This window comes from Gracilinanus agilis, chromosome 2, assembly GCF_016433145.1.
Source record: "Gracilinanus agilis isolate LMUSP501 chromosome 2, AgileGrace, whole genome shotgun sequence".
Taxonomy (NCBI): Eukaryota; Metazoa; Chordata; class Mammalia; order Didelphimorphia; family Didelphidae; genus Gracilinanus; species Gracilinanus agilis.
Genome location: NC_058131.1, coordinates 169824706 through 169844809, shown reverse-complemented (window position 1 = coordinate 169844809; position 20104 = coordinate 169824706). Strand labels below are relative to the sequence as shown.

The following is a 20104-nucleotide window of genomic DNA, read 5'->3' as shown; positions in this document are numbered from 1 at the left end:
GCTCCCGGGCCCCGCCTCTCGCCTTCCACCTCCACTCTTTTCTCTCCGTCCCTCCCCCACCCAGACCCGCTCCCCGCACCCCCACCCGGCTCCCAGCCCCTCTTGGCCCTTGCACCTCTCCCTCTCCTCCCCCCTCCCTACTCCCCCTCTCACTACTCCCCTTGGGGGCCGGCCTCCGAGCATTGTACTCACATCCGGGGGTTGCGTTTTGCTTTAGTGCTAAGCGTAATTAACCCGGAAAAAAGGGCCGAGAGACCAGAGAGGGGGAGGGGGAAGGAGGAGAAGAGACAGAGATACAGAAAGAGACAGAAACATTGACAGTTCTAGGGACCGAGAGAGATTGGCCGGGAGACCGAGAGTTGGCCAGTGAGTGGGGAGAAGAGCCAATTGCAAACCCCGATGTGAAGCAGCCGGAGACTCCCGGGCCCCCTGCGCAGCGGGGTAAGTTAAGGCTCCTGCATGGGAGGAGGGGGTCTCGGAGGGGCGCCAGGAGCCCAAGCGCCGGGCACAGGCTAGAGCGAGGGGCTCCGAGCCTGGGGCACGGAGAGATTGGCTGGGCTCAGAGTTAGCATCTGGATGTTTGGCGGCGGGAGTGTAGGGGTCGTCACTTCTTCCCACTCGCGCTGGTCAGGGTGCCCTATCTCTAGGAGGCTGTTTGCAACAAGTGCCCTTTCTCTTACCCCAGTCCCCCCAATCCAAGCGCAGCTTAGGGCGACCAGGGAGTTGGAAGCGGGGGGCATGACTGCTCTGTCTTCTTACACGTTTGCAGCCGCGAAACGTTGGGCCAACCTAGTTTTAGGGATGGGGGTTAGAATGGCGGGTGAGGGGAGGCGGTGGGGAGCGGCTGGGCTCGCTCGGACCCCAGCTCCGGAGTCGGGTGGGGTTTCCCTGTCCTCTCTTCGCGAGAACCATCCCCCTCCTCTCCCTGTGCTACTCAGCAGTCCCAGCGCTTCCAAATGGGGAGAAGCCGCTCCTTCTGGTTGCCCCCACGGAGTCTTGGGAACGGCCTGGGTGGGAAGTCGGCGCAGAACTAGGGTCCTGACTGCTGCATCTACGAAACTCTGCTTCTCACGCTTAGAACCCGCCTCGCCTAAACTTTGTACCCTTCCCCACCTCCGCGCCGACGATTCCAGCCGAAGCGGTTTAATATTTGTTGAATGAAAGTCTGCCTTCCCTCATCCGCAGCTGCTTTGGAACCGTTCAACTACTTTTCTTCTGTCAAATCCTTCCTTAATCTACTACCTGTCCCTGCCCCACCCCCATCTTGCCATCGGGCTCCGTAGATCCCCCAGGATGACTCTGGGGGCCGCGCTGGAATGCGTTTTTGCTCTTGTTTCGAGGACAGCTCAGGAATAAAATGGACAGCACCTCTCTTTCCCTCCATTCCCTTCCTTCCCGGCGCCCCTACACACATCTCTAGAAACCGTCCCTGTGCCGCCGAGGGACTTCAGAATAGCGCTCTGCGGGAAGGTCGGATGCCTGGGCATGTCCTGGGAAGCAGGAGAAGAAGCAGAGTCTAGGCACTGCCCTCTCTCAGGACCTGGGACTGCTAGTGCTGGTGGTTCCAAGCCCAAAGAATAACTAGCACAAATATCGATTTATATTTTTCTTTATATTTCGGTGCTTTAGATATATTACCTCAAAACCACCCTGTGAGGTAAGCGCTATTATTATCCCCATTTTACAGATGAGGAAAAATATATCAGCCTGGCACAGTACTCTGCTGACTGGCCGTTCTCAATGTACTCGGCCTCCCACCCTCTTCCCCTCTTCTCCAAGACTTTCCCTGTGAAGCTATACTTCCTTCCTAGACTTCTTGAAGGGTTTGGGTACAGTCTGTCCCCATAATCTTGTTCCTCTCGCCTCCTTTCCAATTTAGAACTTAAACTGTGGATTTGCATAGGATACAACTTATGAAAGAGAAGAGGAAGGGAGACAAGGAGACACATACTAGAAGGGGCTTTGGATTTGAAGTCAAAAGATCTGAATTGAAACTCTAACTGTTTCTGCTAGCTGTGTGACTTTAGGCCAGTCACTTCCCAGCCTTCTCTAGGCTTTAATTTCTTCCTCTTTAAAAAACAAAAAAAGCCTTATCTTTCATCTTAGAATCAATGCTTTGTGTTAGTTCCTTGGCAGAAGAGCACTAAGAGCTAGGAAATAAGGGTTAAGTGACTTGCCCAGGGTCACCCAGCTAGGAAGTGTCTGAGGCCAGATTTGAACCTAGGACCTGCCATCTCTAGACTTGACTGTCCATCCTCAGAGCCACTCAACTGCCCCCTTTAATTTCTTCTGAAAAAAAAAAAAAAGATAGAGTTGGATCAGCTGATTTCTAAGGCCTCTTATAATTAGCTGTATTTGCAAGTGTCTTCCCTATTCCTGATTTTCTAGCATTATGGGTTCAGTTTAAAAAATGCACTTGGCCAAGTCCCCTCCTTCTTCCCTGAGGTTTGCCAAATCTTGGACTATTAGAGTTGGAAAGAACCCTGAAGTCATTGAGTTCAACCCAAACCTGAGAAACATCCTAGAGAGGTAACCATCTTGCCTCTACTTAAAGATCTTCACTGATATGGAATTCTTTACTTCCCGAGGCAGCTTATTTCCCCCTTGGCTAGTCCTTCCTATAGGGAAATTGTCCTTAGACTAAGCGTGATTTCTGCCTCTCTGGAACTTTCTCACATTTTCTGCTAGTTCCTCCCTCTGAGACCAAGAAGGACAAAGCGAGTCCCTCCTCTGCATGGCAGCCCTTCGTATACACTAATCCTACCCTCCCTCACTCTTCTCTAGGCTGAACATCCTGAGTTCCTTCAATTGAGCCTCATGCGTGTGTGTATTCAGACTTAACAATGAACTTGAAATGTGGCACCTGTAAGCAGATAAAATATGCCAGATGTGCCCTCACTGGGGTAGGAGTCGGTGAGACTGTCACCTCCTTCACCTTCCTTTTCCTTTGCTTATGGCCAATGGCACAGAGAGAGGACAGCAAACGACTTGTAGACGGATTAATCTCCTTACAGGATGCCTCCTTAAAGTTGTACCACCACCCTTATCAGACATTAACCAGGACCATTGAGTAGGGTGGCAGAGTGGATAGAATGCCAGGCCTGGAGTTAGTTAGAATCATCTTCCTGAGTTCAAATATGGCCTCAGACACCTACTAGCTGTGTGACCTTTCTTGAGTCATTTAACCCTCTTTGCCTCAGTTCCTTATCTGTAAAGTGGAGCTGGAGAAGGAAATGGCAAATCACTCCAGGATCTTTGCCAAGAAAACTCCAAAGAGGGGTCACAAAGAATCTGCAATGACTGAACAAGAAGAAGCCAAAAATGTAGGTTTTCCCCTGGTGATCTATACCTTAACCTTTTGTACTTTTCCAAGAAACTTTTCCTAGTAGCCAGACCTTATTGAAAGTGCCCTCACAAAGGTCACCTGGACCCATTGTGCTTTATCTCTTTGATTCTTCCCACTTTTTTTGAGAGGCTACTTTGAACAGATAGATAGATGAGTTCAAGAAAATATTAGTACTGAATATTGCTAGTATGATTGTTTTCACCTCATTGAGGGATGATTATCCTCATCTCCTATGTGATCATTTTCCTATTAGCTTGGAAAGTTTCATCTCTTTAACTGCTAGTTGTGTAAAGAATTCTGGAAGCCCTTCTTTTTTTCTCTGGTTGGTATTTTTCTTGTTCTTCTTTCCTCTGAGTAAGTGCAAAAGGAAGTAGGCTTATGAACTCTAGTTGTGTTGCCATAATAACCCAAGAGGCCCCCCCCAAACTGGAGGCCCTCAATGAATTCTGGAGGCACCAGAAATGTTGGGAGAGGGAAGAATCTCTGGAGGGGTCTCTGGGAGGAGAGAGTGAGATTCTGAAAAGTGGGGAGCAACATGGAATAATGGAAAGTGGGGTCAATTTGGACCGGCCTGTCTGTAACACATGGGCATCAGGGGGAGTTTCTCCAATTTGTAAAGAATAGAGGATAATCCTGTAACCCAGGTCCTTACAGTCTTTCCCATGCTTTAGAAAAGGGAATTAGCAGCTGAGCCTTCTTAACCCATCATTCTAGCTCATCCTGGAACACCCAGAGGGCCCATGCAAGGGAGCTACTTTGGTTAAACACCCAGTTTGCATTTTGCTTATTTCCTCAGGGTTCAGGTAACCGGACAGGTAGCCTTTGTCTCCCTGGGAGGAGGCAATTTCACCTCCAGGTCTTCTGAGACCATCCTTTCTTTGCCTGTTTAGGATGCTGCAGAACTTTGAGGGGCAAGACGGTTTATGTGACCTGGGCAGGACAGAACAGGGCAAGGTTGCATCTGGGCAGGGCTGGGCTGGGCTGCTGCTGCCTCCCCTCAGTTCCCCTGCTAAGTGTACAAATGGTTTTGATTACCTCATTTGCCATTTCCTATTTTGCTTCACTGAGCTACGTGGGTCTATATTCATCTGCTGAGTTGGGCTTTAGGATGAGAGGAAGCAAGCAGGGGAAATAATAGAAGACATTAGGGTAAGACCTGCCAGAGGTTGCTTCTATTGAAATCCCGTGTTGTTAGGTTTAGGGATGGAAGGAATCTTAAGATCCAGTCGAGTTCCCTCATTTTTCTGTGGAGGAAACTAAAAGAGAGGTGGTGACTTGCTCAAGGCTGTACAGCTAAGGCAGAATTTGAATCCAAGTCTTCCAGATTCCAAGCTCAGCATTCTGTGTACTACACTGCTCTCCATCTGGGGGACAGGTTGTTTGGGGGTGGAGTGGGAGGGATGCGTCTTGTCTACCCAGACAGAAGAATCACAGTTGTTGCCGTGAGAAGCCTGGTGTAATGGGAATAAGGCAGGATTTGGGCTCCTGAGAACCTGGATTGAGTCTTCTGTTTGTCACTTTATTTCTTTGGACCTCCGTTTTCTTCTAGCTCTAAATCTTTGCTATTGTGTCCTTAGAGAGACCAATTTCAGAGCTTCGTAATCTAGGATTCATCCACCAAAAAGTTCATGGGAAGATTTCAGAGGGTCTGTGAACTCAGACAGGAAAAAACAGATTTTAAAAATTTTAACATCATTATAATTCCTTTGTACTGCTATGTATTTTGTTATGCTTTTAAAAATGTTATTTTATGAAAGGTTTCACCAGATTATCAAAGGGTTTCACGACACACACAAAAATATGCTAAGAACCCTGATCTTGTCCAACAAATTTTCTGGGCTTGTTTCCTTATCTGTAAAGTTAAGGGAAATGACTTGTCCAAGGTTCATAGATAATAAATAACAGAATCTGGTTTGGGAGCTGATTTGAAATCCAATGCTTCTTCTACTTGACCACACTCTAAGGATCTGGGTTGGATCTTCTCTTCTCTTACTACCTTTGTGCCTTTTCTGTCCAATTGGTCCTGAATATAGCTTGTTCATATACAATAGTTACAAGCTGTTCCCCCATTAGACTTTGAGCTCCTTGAAAGCAGCAACTGTCTTTTTTACTTTGTTTTCTCAGTGTGCTAAGGCACAGTGCTGGACACATAATAGATGCTTAATGAATCTTTATTGACTGACTGACTTTGGGTGTCACTTTTCCTATTCTCATTTTTTTTCATGAAAAAATGAATTAATGAAAAAGCATTTATTAAGTGCTTACTGTGTGCCAGGCATTGTGCCTTGGGATATATATACAAAAGTTAGATAGTCTTTTTCCTTAAAGAGCTTATAATTCTTTTTTTAAATAATTTTAATTTCTTGTTATTCTGAACTTGACAGATATTCCAACAAATGTGAACATTTCTATATGATAGAACAGAAAAAGAGTTTGTATTGAAACCATGAATTTCTATTATATACAGCTAGTTTTTTTAAATATAAATTTTACATTAGTTTCAAAGTTGTCCTACTTGTCTGTGTTTCCTTCTGTAATTCTTTTTGTTCTCTTTAAAAATTAAAAAAAAAAGTGGGGCAACCAGGTGGTTCAGTGGATAGAGAGTGAGGCCTGGAGACAGGAAATCTTGGGTACAAATGAGCCTCAGACACTTTCTAGCTGTGACCTTGGGCAAATCACTTAACCCCCACAGCCTAGTTCTTATCACTCTTCTATCATACTTAGTACTGCTTTAAAGACAGAAGGTAAAGGTTTAAATTTTTTTTAAATGCTATTTTCCTTTTGGTATCATTATCATTAAACCCCTCCCTTCTACTGTCCCTTAAAATTCTTTTTTTCCTTCCTTCCTTCCTTCCTTCCTTTTAAGGGCTAGGTAATGGGGGTTAAGTGACTTGCCTAGAGTCACACAGCTAGGAAGTGTCTGAGGCCATATTTGAACCTAGGACCTCCCATCTCTAGGCTTGGCTCTCCATCCACTGAGCCACCCAGCTGCCTCCCAAATTTTTTCTTTAAAAGCCTTTCCCTTGTAAAAAAATAAGCATAGTCAATCAAAAGAAATTCATCTATTATGTTGACCATATCTGATAATACACATCTCATTCTTCACCTCAAGTATAATATCTCTTTTCTGTTAGGAGATGGGTGGTATATGCTTTGACACTGGTCTTCAGGCTGATTATTACAGATACTTCTTAGTTTTATGACCCTGGGGAAGTCACTTAGCCTCTGCTTGCCTCAGTTTCCTCATCTGTAAAATTGAGATAATAATAATAGTACCTCCCTCCTAAGGTGGTTGTGAGGATCAAATGAGGTCATAATTGTAAAGCATTTCACACAGTGCCTCGACATAAAAAGCACTCTAGATATGTTAGTTGTTATTCTTATTATTCATCAGAATTCTTAAATCCTTTAACATTGTGTTTGACTAAGGTAGTATAGTCATTGCATGAGTGGGTCTGCTCCCTTTGCTCTGCAGAGGGTCCTACAAGGCTTTCTGGATTTCCCCGAGAGTGTCCCTTCCTCCTTTCTTTTGGCACAACCATCCATTCTAATGGGGGCAGGCCACACTTTGAGAGGAGTGTCAGCCTGGGGAAGGGAGTTCTGATCTGGTAAATCCTGAGGATTGTAGGCAGATGGCAAGCTTGCTGGGGTGGAAGGCAGGATGGGATACCAAGCAGGGTCTGTTCTGGGGCTGCATCCATAGAGAGGGCTGGTTGGGTTGGTATTCCTCAAGACAGTATTTTTTTTTTAAAATAACCCCTACTTTCTGCCTTAGTTATAACTCTTAGGTTGAGAAGGGTAAGATTAGACAAACAGGATTAAGTAACTTGCCCAGGGTCACACGGCTAGCAAGCGTCTGAGGTCCGATTTGACCCCAGACCCTCCTGACTCCAGGTGTGGCGCTCCATCCTCTGGGCCACCTTGTTGCCCTTACTCAAGATAGTATTTCCCGTCTTCCTCTACCCCTCTTTCAACGTTAAGTGGATCGACTCTCTTCTAGCAACCAGGGCAGGGAGGGGGCCTAGCAAAGTATTCTGTTTTCAGGGGGAGATGGTGTAAGAGGTCACAGGTGAATGGCTGGATGGAATTTGAATCAGTCTGATAAAACGAGGGGTTAGACTAGATTATCTCTTAGATTCCTTCCAGCTCTAACAATCTGTGATTCTATGAATAATTTTTGGAAAAGTTTCTTGGGATTTATCAGTTTATTTTGCATCTTTGATGATCTTGTTTGCTGGTTTTTGTTTGTTTTTTAAAAATTTTAGGCCTTTCCAACCTTTAGGTTATCTTTTTCACCTTGAAATTTGCTTTTTCACTGTGAATCAATAAGCCTTTATTAAGGGTTACCTAGAGAGCCAGGCCTAAAGAAAGGAGTTCCTGGGTACAATTCTGGCCTCAGACACTTCCTAGCTATGTGACCCTGGGCAAATCACTTAACTCCAATTGCCTAGCCCATACTGCTCTTTTATCATGGAACTGATCAATACTCAGTATCCACTCTAAGACAGAAGGTAAGGGTTTATAAAAAAAAAAAAATAAGTATTTGTTAAGTGCCTGCTGTATACCTGGTGCTATGAGTTTAACAATCTCAATAAATGCAAAGGGAAAATTTTCCTAAATAAAGGCCAGTTACTGGGGGACAGCTGGGTGGCTCTCAGTGGATTGAAAGCCAGGCCTAGAGTCAGGAGGTCTGAAGTTCAAATCTGACCTCAGACACTTCCCAGCTGTGTGACCCTGGGCAAGTCCCTTAATCCTCATTGCCTAGCCTTTACCACTCTTTTGCCTTAGAACCAATACACAGTATTGATTCTAAGACAGAAGGTAAAGGTATAAAAAATAAATACAAATTAAAAAAATAAAATCCAATTATAACTATATGATCAGACCTGTTTATATTTTTAAAAGAATGAATACTTTTACCTAAAAAAGTAGTGACTTCTTGACTCATGTCCCATTCTGATGTCTTTCTGTCTGTATTTATGTAAAATTTTATATTTTTAATTTTTCATCTGTTATTGGTCTATACTAGAAGGAACATTGAATTTAGCTACAAAGAACCTAGTTTGGAAGCTTAGCTCCACTACTTACTAGGTATTTAAAAAATGCTCAGGGCTTCCTGCTAGGAGAGCCTTAACATTGTGGTCTCTGGACCTCATGCTACCAGCTCAGCCCAAGTCCTAAGCTTTGGGCAGCTGTGGGTTTTTTTGCTTCAGGTGTGTGTGGTTCCCTGGAGAGGGCCAGCTGAGATAAAGGGGGAGGGAGCAAGACCCTCCTGGCCCACATCTTCCTTGCAGCTCTTGGGAAACACAATAGTTGACGTGCAAAGCTCAGACAGGCTGTCCCAACAAATTATATCCAAATCTGGCCAACAAATGACTGGGTGACTCCTCGCTGTTCCCGGGCTCCTGACAGATCTTCTGCATGATGGACTTCTAGGGACCCTTCCCAGGGGAGGCTGAGTCATTCAGCAGGGGTGTAGGTGATGTTAAATTTGAGGATAATGTCACCAAGAATTCTGTTCACAGTTTAATTCTTTGTTCACTCTTTTGGAGCATAGAATTTCTAGAGCTATGAGATAGAAAGGCTAAAAACTAAAATAAAATAAAAAAGAAACATCACCTGAGAGTAGAAGAAGAAGCCAGGACAGCTTATGCCAAACTCCCTTTATAGTTTATGGTATATGTGTTTGATCCCCCCTCTATATTCATACTGATCCAAGGCCTCTTTTAAGACCCATTCCATAGGGATGAGATAGGACAGCCCCAAGAACGATAAGCAGCTTTATAGGATGGTAAATCCATTCAGCATGCATGTATCCCAAAATTTTTTATCACTTTTGGCCACATTAACTGGAGGTTCTTTTACTTCCTCTTGACCCAACTACTGATTGATACTCAAGGAGCCTGAGCACATACAAATTGGGGAAAACACTCAGAACTCTCTTAGAACTCTCTCACTTGAAATTTAAGGTCCCCCAGCACCCAGTCCCACTTTCCCCATTCAACTTTAGGTCCTACAACTCATCCGTGTGGAGACTTGATCCTAGATGACACGGTCACCTCACCATCCCCATACATGTCACATCCTCATCTTTATTTTTACTCCTCCTGCAATTCTTTCCTTATTTGTTTCATGAGAAGAATGCTAGTCCTGGCTCTGCTTTATCATTTTAAGCAAATCCCTTCCCTCTCTGGGAAGAGAATCACTTTCCTCTTGGGTAAAAAATGAGGTTAGATTGGTGATATCAAAGGTCCCTTCTAGTTCTGACCTTCTATGAGTCTATAATTATGAGCTGTTACAATTATAATTATTATTACACTCTCATCTTTATGTTAGATGAACTCAGATAGAAATAGTCTTGGGACAGGTTAATATTATTCTTTTATGTTTAATATTCAGCAAACAGTTAACCTGATGGGTAAAGTGATTGATTTTTTTTTGGAATTGAATAAAGGTTTGGGGATGCAGGATCATCCTCTGTTGACCTACTAAAATGAAAATTCTAATAGACAGGATGACAGAGATGATATGTACTTTTCCCCATTCTCACATTTTGATTTCTTCTAGTTTTTATATTTTCACAAGCTTTTTATTCAATATAGTGTAGAGGGTAAAAAGTTCAGTATAGCAACATCTATTAAAATATTCTTAATTTTTTGTGAGTCACACTGTTATGTCTGGGTGATTTGGGGCAATTATCTGTGATAATGCTTTTGCTTTAATACAGTTTGTTGAATTCTCAAGTATAATTTGAGGTTTATATTTGTAGAATGAAGTTTTGTTATCAAATCTGTCCATGGTATATCATCCTGGCCATTTGATTATATCTTTCTAGGTTGTTTTGTTGGTATCGATCTCTTTATGAGCCCATTTGAGGTTTTCTTGGCAAAGATACTAGAGTGGTTTGTCATTTCCTTCCTAGTGAATTTTACAGATGTGGAAACTGAGGCAAAGAGGGTTAAATGACATGCCCATGGTCACACAGCTAGTAAGTGTTGGAGGCCAATTTTGAACTCAAGTTGATGAGTCTTCCTGACTCTAGTCTCAGGGTTTGTAGTTGCTAAATATTTGCAACCTCCAGTAATACGCTAAATAATTTCTACTGCTTCCCTGTGAAGTCTACATGATCAATATGTTAGGTCTTTTTGAGCTCTCTGTAGTTTCTTTTAGCAATGTTAGTAATCTTATATTGCTCTCCTGAACTCCTCTTATTCTGATAGCAAATCTACTTGATGCATTTACCTAATTGTTCAGTGCTTCTTGTTATTGGTTGAATTCATGTGAATGTCACCCATGGAGGACTTTTTGATTCCGTTCTTGAATCTTAGCAGTTTCCTAGACTCCGTTTGGAGGCAATCCAGTTACATTCAGTAAGTCTACTGGCAAATGCCTCTGGCCAGCCTTTACTATTTCTCTGGGATTACTTGAGAAATATTTCTGTAAATGTTCAACCTATAAGTTCATCTCTTCTTTTTTGAGAAGTGTTTATCTTTTTTTTTTTTTTTAAACAGCTACCTTGGGGTATTAAGTAATTATTAATAGACTAATAATTAATAATTAATTAGTATTCCTCTCATTTTTTATTATCTTTTTCAAATGAGTCCTGGGAAAAGTAACTATCTTATTACTTTTTTATCATGTTCTGTAGACTATTGCACAGGTGAGCAAAATAACTCCTTTTTTGTAAAATGTATTTGGATGTAAATTCATCTTATGCACTCTCACTAAAAATACCTTTGGATCAACTCTAATAACCAGCAAGACAGAAGAAGAATACGTAGTTCATCTTGTTCCCACATAATTTTAGTTTCTTTACTAGGTCTTTCTGTTTTGAAAGCTTTTAATTCCACATAGCTTGGAGATTATGAATATTTGATACTGCAAAATCTATTTTAAAACATTGTTCTTAAAATTTTCTAGATCAATGTTATATTCTGGGAACTAAGGGTGACAATTTTAGCTGAAATATTGCTTTTAATTCCAGCACAATTTATTTGTTGAATTCTCAAGGATACTTTGAGTTCTGTATTAGTAGTACAGAGATGTGTTACCTGCTAGTTGATGAAAGATAATGAGTTTCTGGTTTATAATTGTAGCCACTGAGTCATGTCTTGCTTAGGTAGTCAGTCCTTTTGCAACTTGCAATAATGCATCGCCCAGTTTCTACCATTTCCTTGCACAATCTGAATTGATTGGTAAGTCTGGGCCCTTTAAGAAAAACCCATTTGTAATTTTTGGTGGTAGTAACCAGATCTGGAATTGTACACTTCCATTTTTATGAATACGTCTGACAGCCATTTGTTCAAAATTTCTTTGTTACATGTTAACTTCATATGGATGTCTCTCATGGAGAGTATTTTGGATCCACTCAGATTTTAGGCATTTCATAGGCTCCATCTGGAAAGAAATAATTTTTAGTTAAGTTTAACAAATCAAATGGTGGGTCCTAATTTGCTAGCCTTTACTATTGTGTGGTGAAATGATATTGGTTTGTTCTCAGAGTATTTCTGTACATTTATAATCTGCTTATCATGTACTCTGAAAACATCTATCAATCCTCTTTCATTTTTGATGATGAACTGTTTATCTTTCTATACCTACTTTAGGGTGATATTAATATTATACCGATTTTTGTTAGCATATTTAAAAATCATATTTGTTATTATTACATTTTAAATTTAATTTCAGTACGATTTTTATATTTAAAGCACATAACTATGTTCAAATGTAGCATCCTCTCCAGGTCACCTCCCCAGATTATTCTGCATTGGCTGGCTGGGTCTTCAGAGGTTAGCTGACAACTCCCCTAAGGTTCTAGGGGTAACTCTGAGAAGATGGGGATTTTTTGTAACTGTTGCTTGCAAGTCTCCCTCTGTCATGTTTCCATCCCATATCAGTTAATCAATGAATACCAGTTGGCTTGTATAAAGGGATGTTGTTTAAAAGTTATAACAAAGAGAGAAGTCCAGAACATCCCTCTTTAACCCAGAGAGTACGCTACCCTTCTTACACACATCTGGGGTCCCTGGGGAAAGTGGACTCAAACTTGGAGACAAGACATACCTGTAGAGGAAACATAGTTTTCTTGGGGTAGCTCTTGCCCTGGAAGTTCTTATTATTTTGTAGAGTGTCTACCAAATTCCCTTCCAGGGGTGGCATAGCCCATGAACAAGTTGTTCCCTTTCTCAGCTAGGCTAACTCCTTGAAGGTTGGAATGTCCTAGGTGCTGGGCCGGCATATTGCTGCAATGAGTGAAGAAATCACTTCTCAGGCACGACTCCGTAATGGACTCAGCCAATGTTTTGACCAGCTTTGGTAGTCTCTGCTACTGACTGGTTGCTGAGGGGAATTCTGATAGTTCTTCTGACCTTTGGAAGTTCATGAGTCCGTAACCTGGTTCATTTTATCTCTGGATACTCATTCACCTAAGATCAAGAAAAAATAAACTCAGAAATAGGCAGCCAGGTAGGGAGCACCAGCCCTTCAGTCACTTGTGTCTGGAAGAAGGTTCCATTTGTTGGATTGGAACCAGGCAGAAAATATTGTACTTACTTTAAGGGCTGGATTCCCATTGTCCAGCCCCTCTCCCCTCACCCCTCCCATTACACAAGGAAATATGCTTATGGAAGGTTCTGCTATGACATAAATTCTGATGGTACTTTCTCATTAACCACTTGAAAAGTTGAGGGGGGGGGAACATGCCATTTTCCATCTCTGTATCTTTCATGTATTTAGCTCTCTGGAGGTAAATGTTTTAGAATTTGTTCATTCTGTATGTTTATAATGAGACTAAGAACTCCTTGTAGCCTCTTCATCCTGACATTGTATTCCTGTCCTTAGATTTTGCTCTCATCTTTTCCTCCAGTATTTACTCTCATGAGAATTTAAAAAATTGAGTGGTATTGTAATCACTAGGTAATAGATGCTCCCAGACTTCCTTATTTATAGTTCTTGGCTTGTTTTCAGGGATTTGTTCTGAAATAGCCTATGACTTTTGGGGCTGTACAATTAATGGTCCTCCACAGACCCGCTGGATTGGTCCGCTTCGCTTCTCGCCTCCCACCCCACCATGTGCGTCATCCCCACCCCCATCCTGAATGTTGTGGGCAGCAGCTGAGTGAATTCACTTTTGCTCTCCTCTACTGCCCCAAACTCAGCCTGGTTGCATTTCAACCTCTTTTATTTGGTGACATCATTTCCTGACCAACTTTCTCTAGTTAAAGATCATCAGCTTCCTTGAAGTATCCCTTTTGCCCACCATCAAAACCACTGCTCCTGGCCTACAAGCATCTCTGCATTAGTCTAAGGTTTGCAAAGTGCTTTCCTTGCAACAAACCTGGGAGGTAGATAATGCAAATATTGTGTTCCCACTTTACTGGCAAAGAAAATGAGAGTTCAAGATATTGTAACCCAAGGACCAGATCTGGAATTGTAGCCAGGGCATTTCTCAGATGGGCCTACTGACTCTGTAAGACATGCCTCTGTTACATGGTTGTTGGTATGTAGTCAGTGACTGTGTTTTGCTGCCAATCGGAAAATCTTGGTGGCTATATTTTTTTAAAGTGGCTTGTGAGTTGGGCCTGAGCTCTTAAATGCATAGAATCTTCAGCTTGGGAGGAACCTCAGAACTTCCACAATCCAACCCTCACCTGAGTTACTATGGTTTAAGTAGGACATTTTTTTTTCTTTTACAGGGCCTTTATGCTTCTGTCTCCCTTCCTGAAAATTTTGCAGTTTCTGAGCCCTGATACTTCCTAGCTCTATGACCTTGTCTACTCATTCAAATTCTCTCAGCCTCAGTTACCTCATTTATAAAATGGGGACATTTTTATTGCCTGCTTTTCAAGGCACCCGGGGAAGGTACTTTCTAAACCTTTAAGAAAATGTGAACTACTTTTGTTACTCTCTGCCTCCTTAATCTAGGCTCTGGTGATCCTGTGGTTTTATAAGAGAGAACTGGGGCATGCCTATTTTACTGATAATGGGGATAGTTCTGACTTTCATTATTGTGTATCTATCAGTTTACTTTTCAAATCTATTGCCTGGTTGCTCAGAAAGGAAATGACAGAGTGGGCCATTCTTGGTGACCCCAGCACCTCATGGCTTCCTTTCTTTATCTTCTTCAAGTCTCAGGATGTCCCAGAGGCTAGAAAGTCTTTTCAGAAATGTGGAGATGAGTAGCTAAGGTTTTTGCTCACACTGCTCCTTATGCTTAGAATGCTCTTCCTTCTTCCCTTTTTGAATTCCTAGAGAAGCATAAACTCTTGGACTAGAAGGTGCCTTAAATATCAGCTAGTTTTTCAGATGAGAAAAACTGAGGTCCTTAAAGGGGAAAGAACTTGTCCAAGGTCACACAGTTAATAAAAGACAGAACTGACTCAAGTCCAGTTTTCTCTTTCTTTCTTTGAACCTCATCTTGCATGCAAAGGCCATATCCTGCGTCAAACTACCCATGATTTCCCCTCATTAGTCTCTTGGGACCTCACAAAGCTCTTTGTTTTGTATCTTTTTTTTATGCACAGAACAGATAGTTTATTTCTTTTTTTATACTTTTAAAAAATATTTGGCACTAATCGGCAACAGGCACAAACATTTCAATATTCAAAGAAGAAAAAAGAGAATGGTAAGAGAAACAACTTTTCAGCAGGTATTAATGGACATTAGAGTTACCTATGTTATGGATCTTATTTCTCTTTTAGACTAGATTAGCAGTTCTCAAACTTTTTGGTCTCAACCCCTTTACAGTCTTAAAAATTGAATACTCATCAGAGAACTTTTGTTTATATGGGTTTTATCTATTGTGTTTACTGTATAAGAAACTAAAATATCTTAGTATTATTATTATGAAAATAGTTTTGACATCCCTAAGACCCTGAAAGGGTCTTGGGGCCTGCCATTGGTTCCTGGATCACACTTCAAGAGCCACTGGACTAGGCCATAGGGTCCATGAAGGCAGGGTCAATTTTTTTTTAAACCCTTAACTTCTGTGTATTGGCTCCTAGGTGGAAGAGTGGTAAGGGTGGGCAATGGGGGTGGGGGGTCAAGTGACTTGCCCAGGGTCACACAGCTGGGAAGTGTCTGAGGCCGGATTTGAACCTAGGACCTCATGTCTCTAGGCCTGACTCTCAATCCACTGAGCTACTCAGCTGCCCCCCAGGGTCAATTTTTTACCTAAATTTTGTACCTTCCTCAGTGCTTATCCAATACCTAATATTTTGTATGTTCTTCAGTGTTCTGTATGCTGTAGTCAAATATTTTGCTGATTGATAATTATCCCAGTGTCCTGAAATTCCTCAAGGAACAATTACTCTGAATCCTTCCCTTTTTAAGCAAGAGATAAAGCACTAAACCAGCCCAGAAGCCCAAGACTCAAGAAGAGGGCATTTCCAGCAATAGGAAGCAGCAAATCCCAAACCAGACAGTCTCTTCTGAAGGCTGCCTAGTTATAGGCTTTGTGGGAGCTCCTACACTTTCCAGGCCCTAGGGGTTCGTGCTACTAATGAGAGATATTTACTAGATTGAAAGCTGCTAGACCTAAGAGTCTGGAGAGAGCTTTAACTTAGACATGGTTGATTGTTTTTGTTTTGCTTTTTAACTGTGCAAAGGGAGTAGACGTTGAGAAATAGAGACTTTTCGTGGCAAGGCTAGTCCTCTGCCAGATTGTGACAGAGGTGAAATTTGTTTTTGGCAGGCTCCCTACTTTTCTTTTCAGGACCCTGGCACCCTATAATAAAAATAGCTCATGTTTAAGTACTTTCCTCACAACAGCCTTGTAAGGTAGGTAGTTCAAATATTATTATCCCCATTCTACATATGAATAAACTGAGGCTCAGAGAGAGATCATGAGACTTCTCCATGGTTACATAGCCCAGGAGCCTGAGACCCAGGTTTCTAGCAATAGGGAGCAGCAAATCCCAAACTAGATAGAGCCTCCTCTGACAGCCCACCAGATACAAGCTTTGGTAGGCTGTAGAGCTAGAACAAATCAGGTAGGTAGATCTCCTGGCTCCAAGTCCAGCATTCTTTTCATTAAGCCAATGGAATGTTTTCTGAGATGTTATAGCAAGGAAAGAAGTACAAAATATCCCCCTTGTAAATCCATTTGATGTATATCCTTCACCCTACCACTTATTCTAGGTTGGGTTCGCTTAAGCTATTCAGTGCTTTAAGAATCAGGAAAAAAAAGTTTTAAGATGCTACATTTACAAGAATGTACATTATGAAAAAGTGTTCCTAAAAATTATGGAATCATGGGATGTTAGATTTGGAGGAGATTTTAGAGATTATCTAATCCAGTGGTATCTAACTCAAATAGAAATTAAAAAACCGTGGTACAATTGAACATAACGGACTTCTCTACTAGCAGCAATGCAAGGATCCAGAGCAAGGCTGAGGGACTTATGAGAAAGAACATTATCCACATTCAGAGGAAGAACTGTGGGGGTAGAAACACAGAAGAAAAACAACTGCTTGAACACATGGGCTGATGGGAGTATTATTGGGGATGTAGACACTAAATGATCACTCTAGTCCAACTATCAATAATATGGAATTAGGTCTTGATCAATGATACATGTAAAATCCAGTGGAATTGTACATCAGCTAAAGGGGGTTAGGGAGGTTTGGGGGAGAGGGAAAGAACATGAAATATGTAACTATGGGGAAATATTCAAAATAAAAATTAAAAAAATAAAACACTAGGAAAAAAAGAAATTAAAAAAACCACCCATTAACATTATCTCTGTTGTACTGCATATTTATTCTTTGTTGTTCAGTCATTTAGTTGTATCTGACCTTGAGACCCCATGGACCATAGTACACCAGGCTTTTCCAGTCCTCCATCATCTCTTGAAGTCTATCCACCTTCATGCTTGTTGTTTTCTATCATATTATTTATCTATCTTATCCTTGGCAATCCCCTTTTCTTTTAGCCTTCAATCTTTTCCAGCATCAGGATCTTTTCCAATGAGTGCTGTTTTCTCATTATGTGACTCAAGTATTTAAGCTTCAACTTCAGTATTTGACCTTCCAATTAATAGTATGAATTAATTTCTTTAAACATTGACTGACTTAAGATACTTTAATCAAAGGAAACAATGGGGTTAAACTGATTACATTACTGGTAAGAAGGTAATAACTAAGATGCTTAGGATATCTATGCTACTTGAAAGTACCCAAGATACCTAAACTACTTGAGATACTTAACATGCTGAAGATACTCAAGAACTTTATCACTATTAGGGCAATCTATAGAAACATATATAGATAGAGAACAGGGAGTAAGTTGAATATGAAGGGATGATATAAAAGATCAAGGAATGAGGAAGAGGAATACACTGGGAAAAGAGAAAAGAAAAGAAAATGGGGAGGGGGTAAATGATCTTACAAGAGGAGGTATGTAAGAATCAGTATAATAGAAGGGAAGAAGAGTTGGTTGTGGGCAATGCTTGAACCTTGCTTTCATCAGAATTGGCACAAAGTGGGAATAACATCCACATTCAGTTTGGTACAGAAACCAACTTTAAATATCGGCTGATTTCATTTCCTCGCTGTCCAAGGGACTCTCAAAAGTCTTCTCCAGCACCACAATTTGAAAGCATCAATTTTGCACTGGTCTGTTTTCCTTTCTAAATCAAATTCTCACAGTCATACATTACTACTGGAAAAAAAAACATAGATTTGAATATGTGGGCTTTTGTCAGCAAGGTTGGTATCTCTGCTTTTGAGTATGCCATCCAGGTTTGCCAGAGCTTTCTTTCCAAGGAGCAAGCGTCTTTTAATTTCATGATTGCACTCACCTTCTTCAGTGATCTTTGAGGTCATGATAGTTGTTTATCATAAGAGTAATCCAGTTTGGCTAGGGAATAGAATGAGTGGAGGGGAGCTGTAGAAGAGAGGCTGAAAAAGATTGAGTGGTTCTAGATTATTGAGGACTTTGGTCAGGCAGAGAAGATCAGAGTTTACTTGGTGTGTAAGATTTTTGAGCAGAGAAGTGGTCCTAGCTATAAAGGAGTTTTACATGGAGCAGATCACAAAGTTTGATTCCAACCTTGTTAACTTTCTCCTTCCCACACACATACCCCAAATTGTTTTAAAGTTGATATTGAGTTAAAAAAATAAGATTGGGGCTTTTGGGAGTTCTAAAAGAAGTCATAAAACTGAAGACTGGGATGTATGGAAGGGGGGCAGTCCCATATTTTTTGCTTTGATGACTGTAGGGGATTTTATAGTACAAGTGTTTATACGAGCCTTAGGTTTCTGGTTTCTTCTAACACTAAATAGACAGGTACTTTTCTTAGTTCTTCCACTAGTTCCCCGTTTCTATCTAGCTAGAGGAGAGTTAGAAAGTATTCTTGCCACACATACCCCCTTCTACCCCACAAGGAGATAGGGAAGGGTTTGAGAAAGGATAACAAGTTGAAGGGGGGAGGGTGAAAGATTTTTTAAAAACTATCTCTTCTAATTGCTCAGGGGCCAATGTGATAAAGTGTCAACTAGTATGAATCAAGAGTAGACAAATGTAGGGGTGCTCTTAGGTTTAGGCAACTCTTCTCTACCACCCCAACCTCAGTTTGGATGTCTTTCAGGGGAATTCTTTTGATAATTTTTTTAATAACTAAATTTTTAAAAAATCATTTTATAGGGGGTAGCTGGGTAGCTCAGTGGATTGAGAGCCAGGCCTAGAGACGGGAAGTCCTAGGTTCAAATCTGGCCTCAGCCACTTCCCATCTGTGTGACCCTGGGCAAGTCACTTGACCCCCATTGCCTACCCTTACCACTCTTCTGCCTTGGAGCCAATACACAGTATTGATTCTAAGACGGAAGGTAAGGGTTTTAAAAAAAAATCATTTTATATCATTTAAAAAATGTTTTTATGGATAGCTTTTGTTTTTATATACCCTAAATTTTCTCTTGAAGTTCTTTTGCCAGAGCCATTCCTTATAACCAAGAAAATTCTATTAAAAAAAAAAGAAAAAAGAGTAAGAGAAAAAAAATGAGCAAATCTGTCTTTCAATCTTATCATTCCACTGAACTGCTCTCTCCAAAATTACCAATGATCTTAGTTGCCAAATCCAATGGCCTTTCCTCAGGCCTCATTCTCCTTGATCTCTTGTAGTCTTGAACACCGTTGATCACTTTCTCCTCCTTGATACTCTGTTCTCTCTAGGTTTTTGAGACACCACTATCTCCTGGTTCTCCTCTTATTCATCAAATGGTTTCTTTTCTGTTTCTTCTGCTGGATCTTCCTCAAGGTTTTATCGTAGGCTCTCTTCTCTTCATACTACTTCTCTTGGTGATCTCATCAGCTCCCATGGATTTAATTCCCATTTTTAGGCTGATGAGGCTCAAATCTATTCTTTCTGCCCCAATATTTCTGCTGTTCTTTGATTTCACAACTCCATGTATCTTTCAGACACCAAAAACTGAATGTCCAGTAGACTTTTAAAACTCAGTAAGGCCCAAACAGTACTCATTATCTAAATGTAAAAAGTATCCCCTAAACCCTCCTACCATTGCCTGTTTCTCTCAAGGGCAACGCCATCCTTCCCAGTCCTTCAAATTCCCAACTGAAGATACTCAACTTTGTCACTAGTAGAGAAATCAATAGAAGCATATATAGACTGAGAGCAGGAACAAAGTTGAATATGATGGGATGATAACCAAACAAACAAAAAGATTCCCAGTTTCAATTCAGTTTCTTCTGAGGAGCAACCATTCCGTACTTTTGCTCTGTTTGGCATTTAAAGTCCTTCATAA

General features: G+C 41.3%; 1 protein-coding gene across 1 annotated transcript in view; it reads left to right on the top strand.

Annotated features, from left to right (window-relative positions):
- Window positions 1-212: 212 nt before the first annotated feature.
- The window catches only part of PLEKHA2 (pleckstrin homology domain containing A2), a 121520-nt gene continuing 101628 nt past the window's right edge, over window positions 213-20104 (top strand). The window contains exon 1 of the mRNA XM_044663554.1: window positions 213-441. The gene's annotated coding sequence lies outside the window, so the exon portion shown is untranslated. The remainder of the gene's footprint in view (window positions 442-20104) is intronic.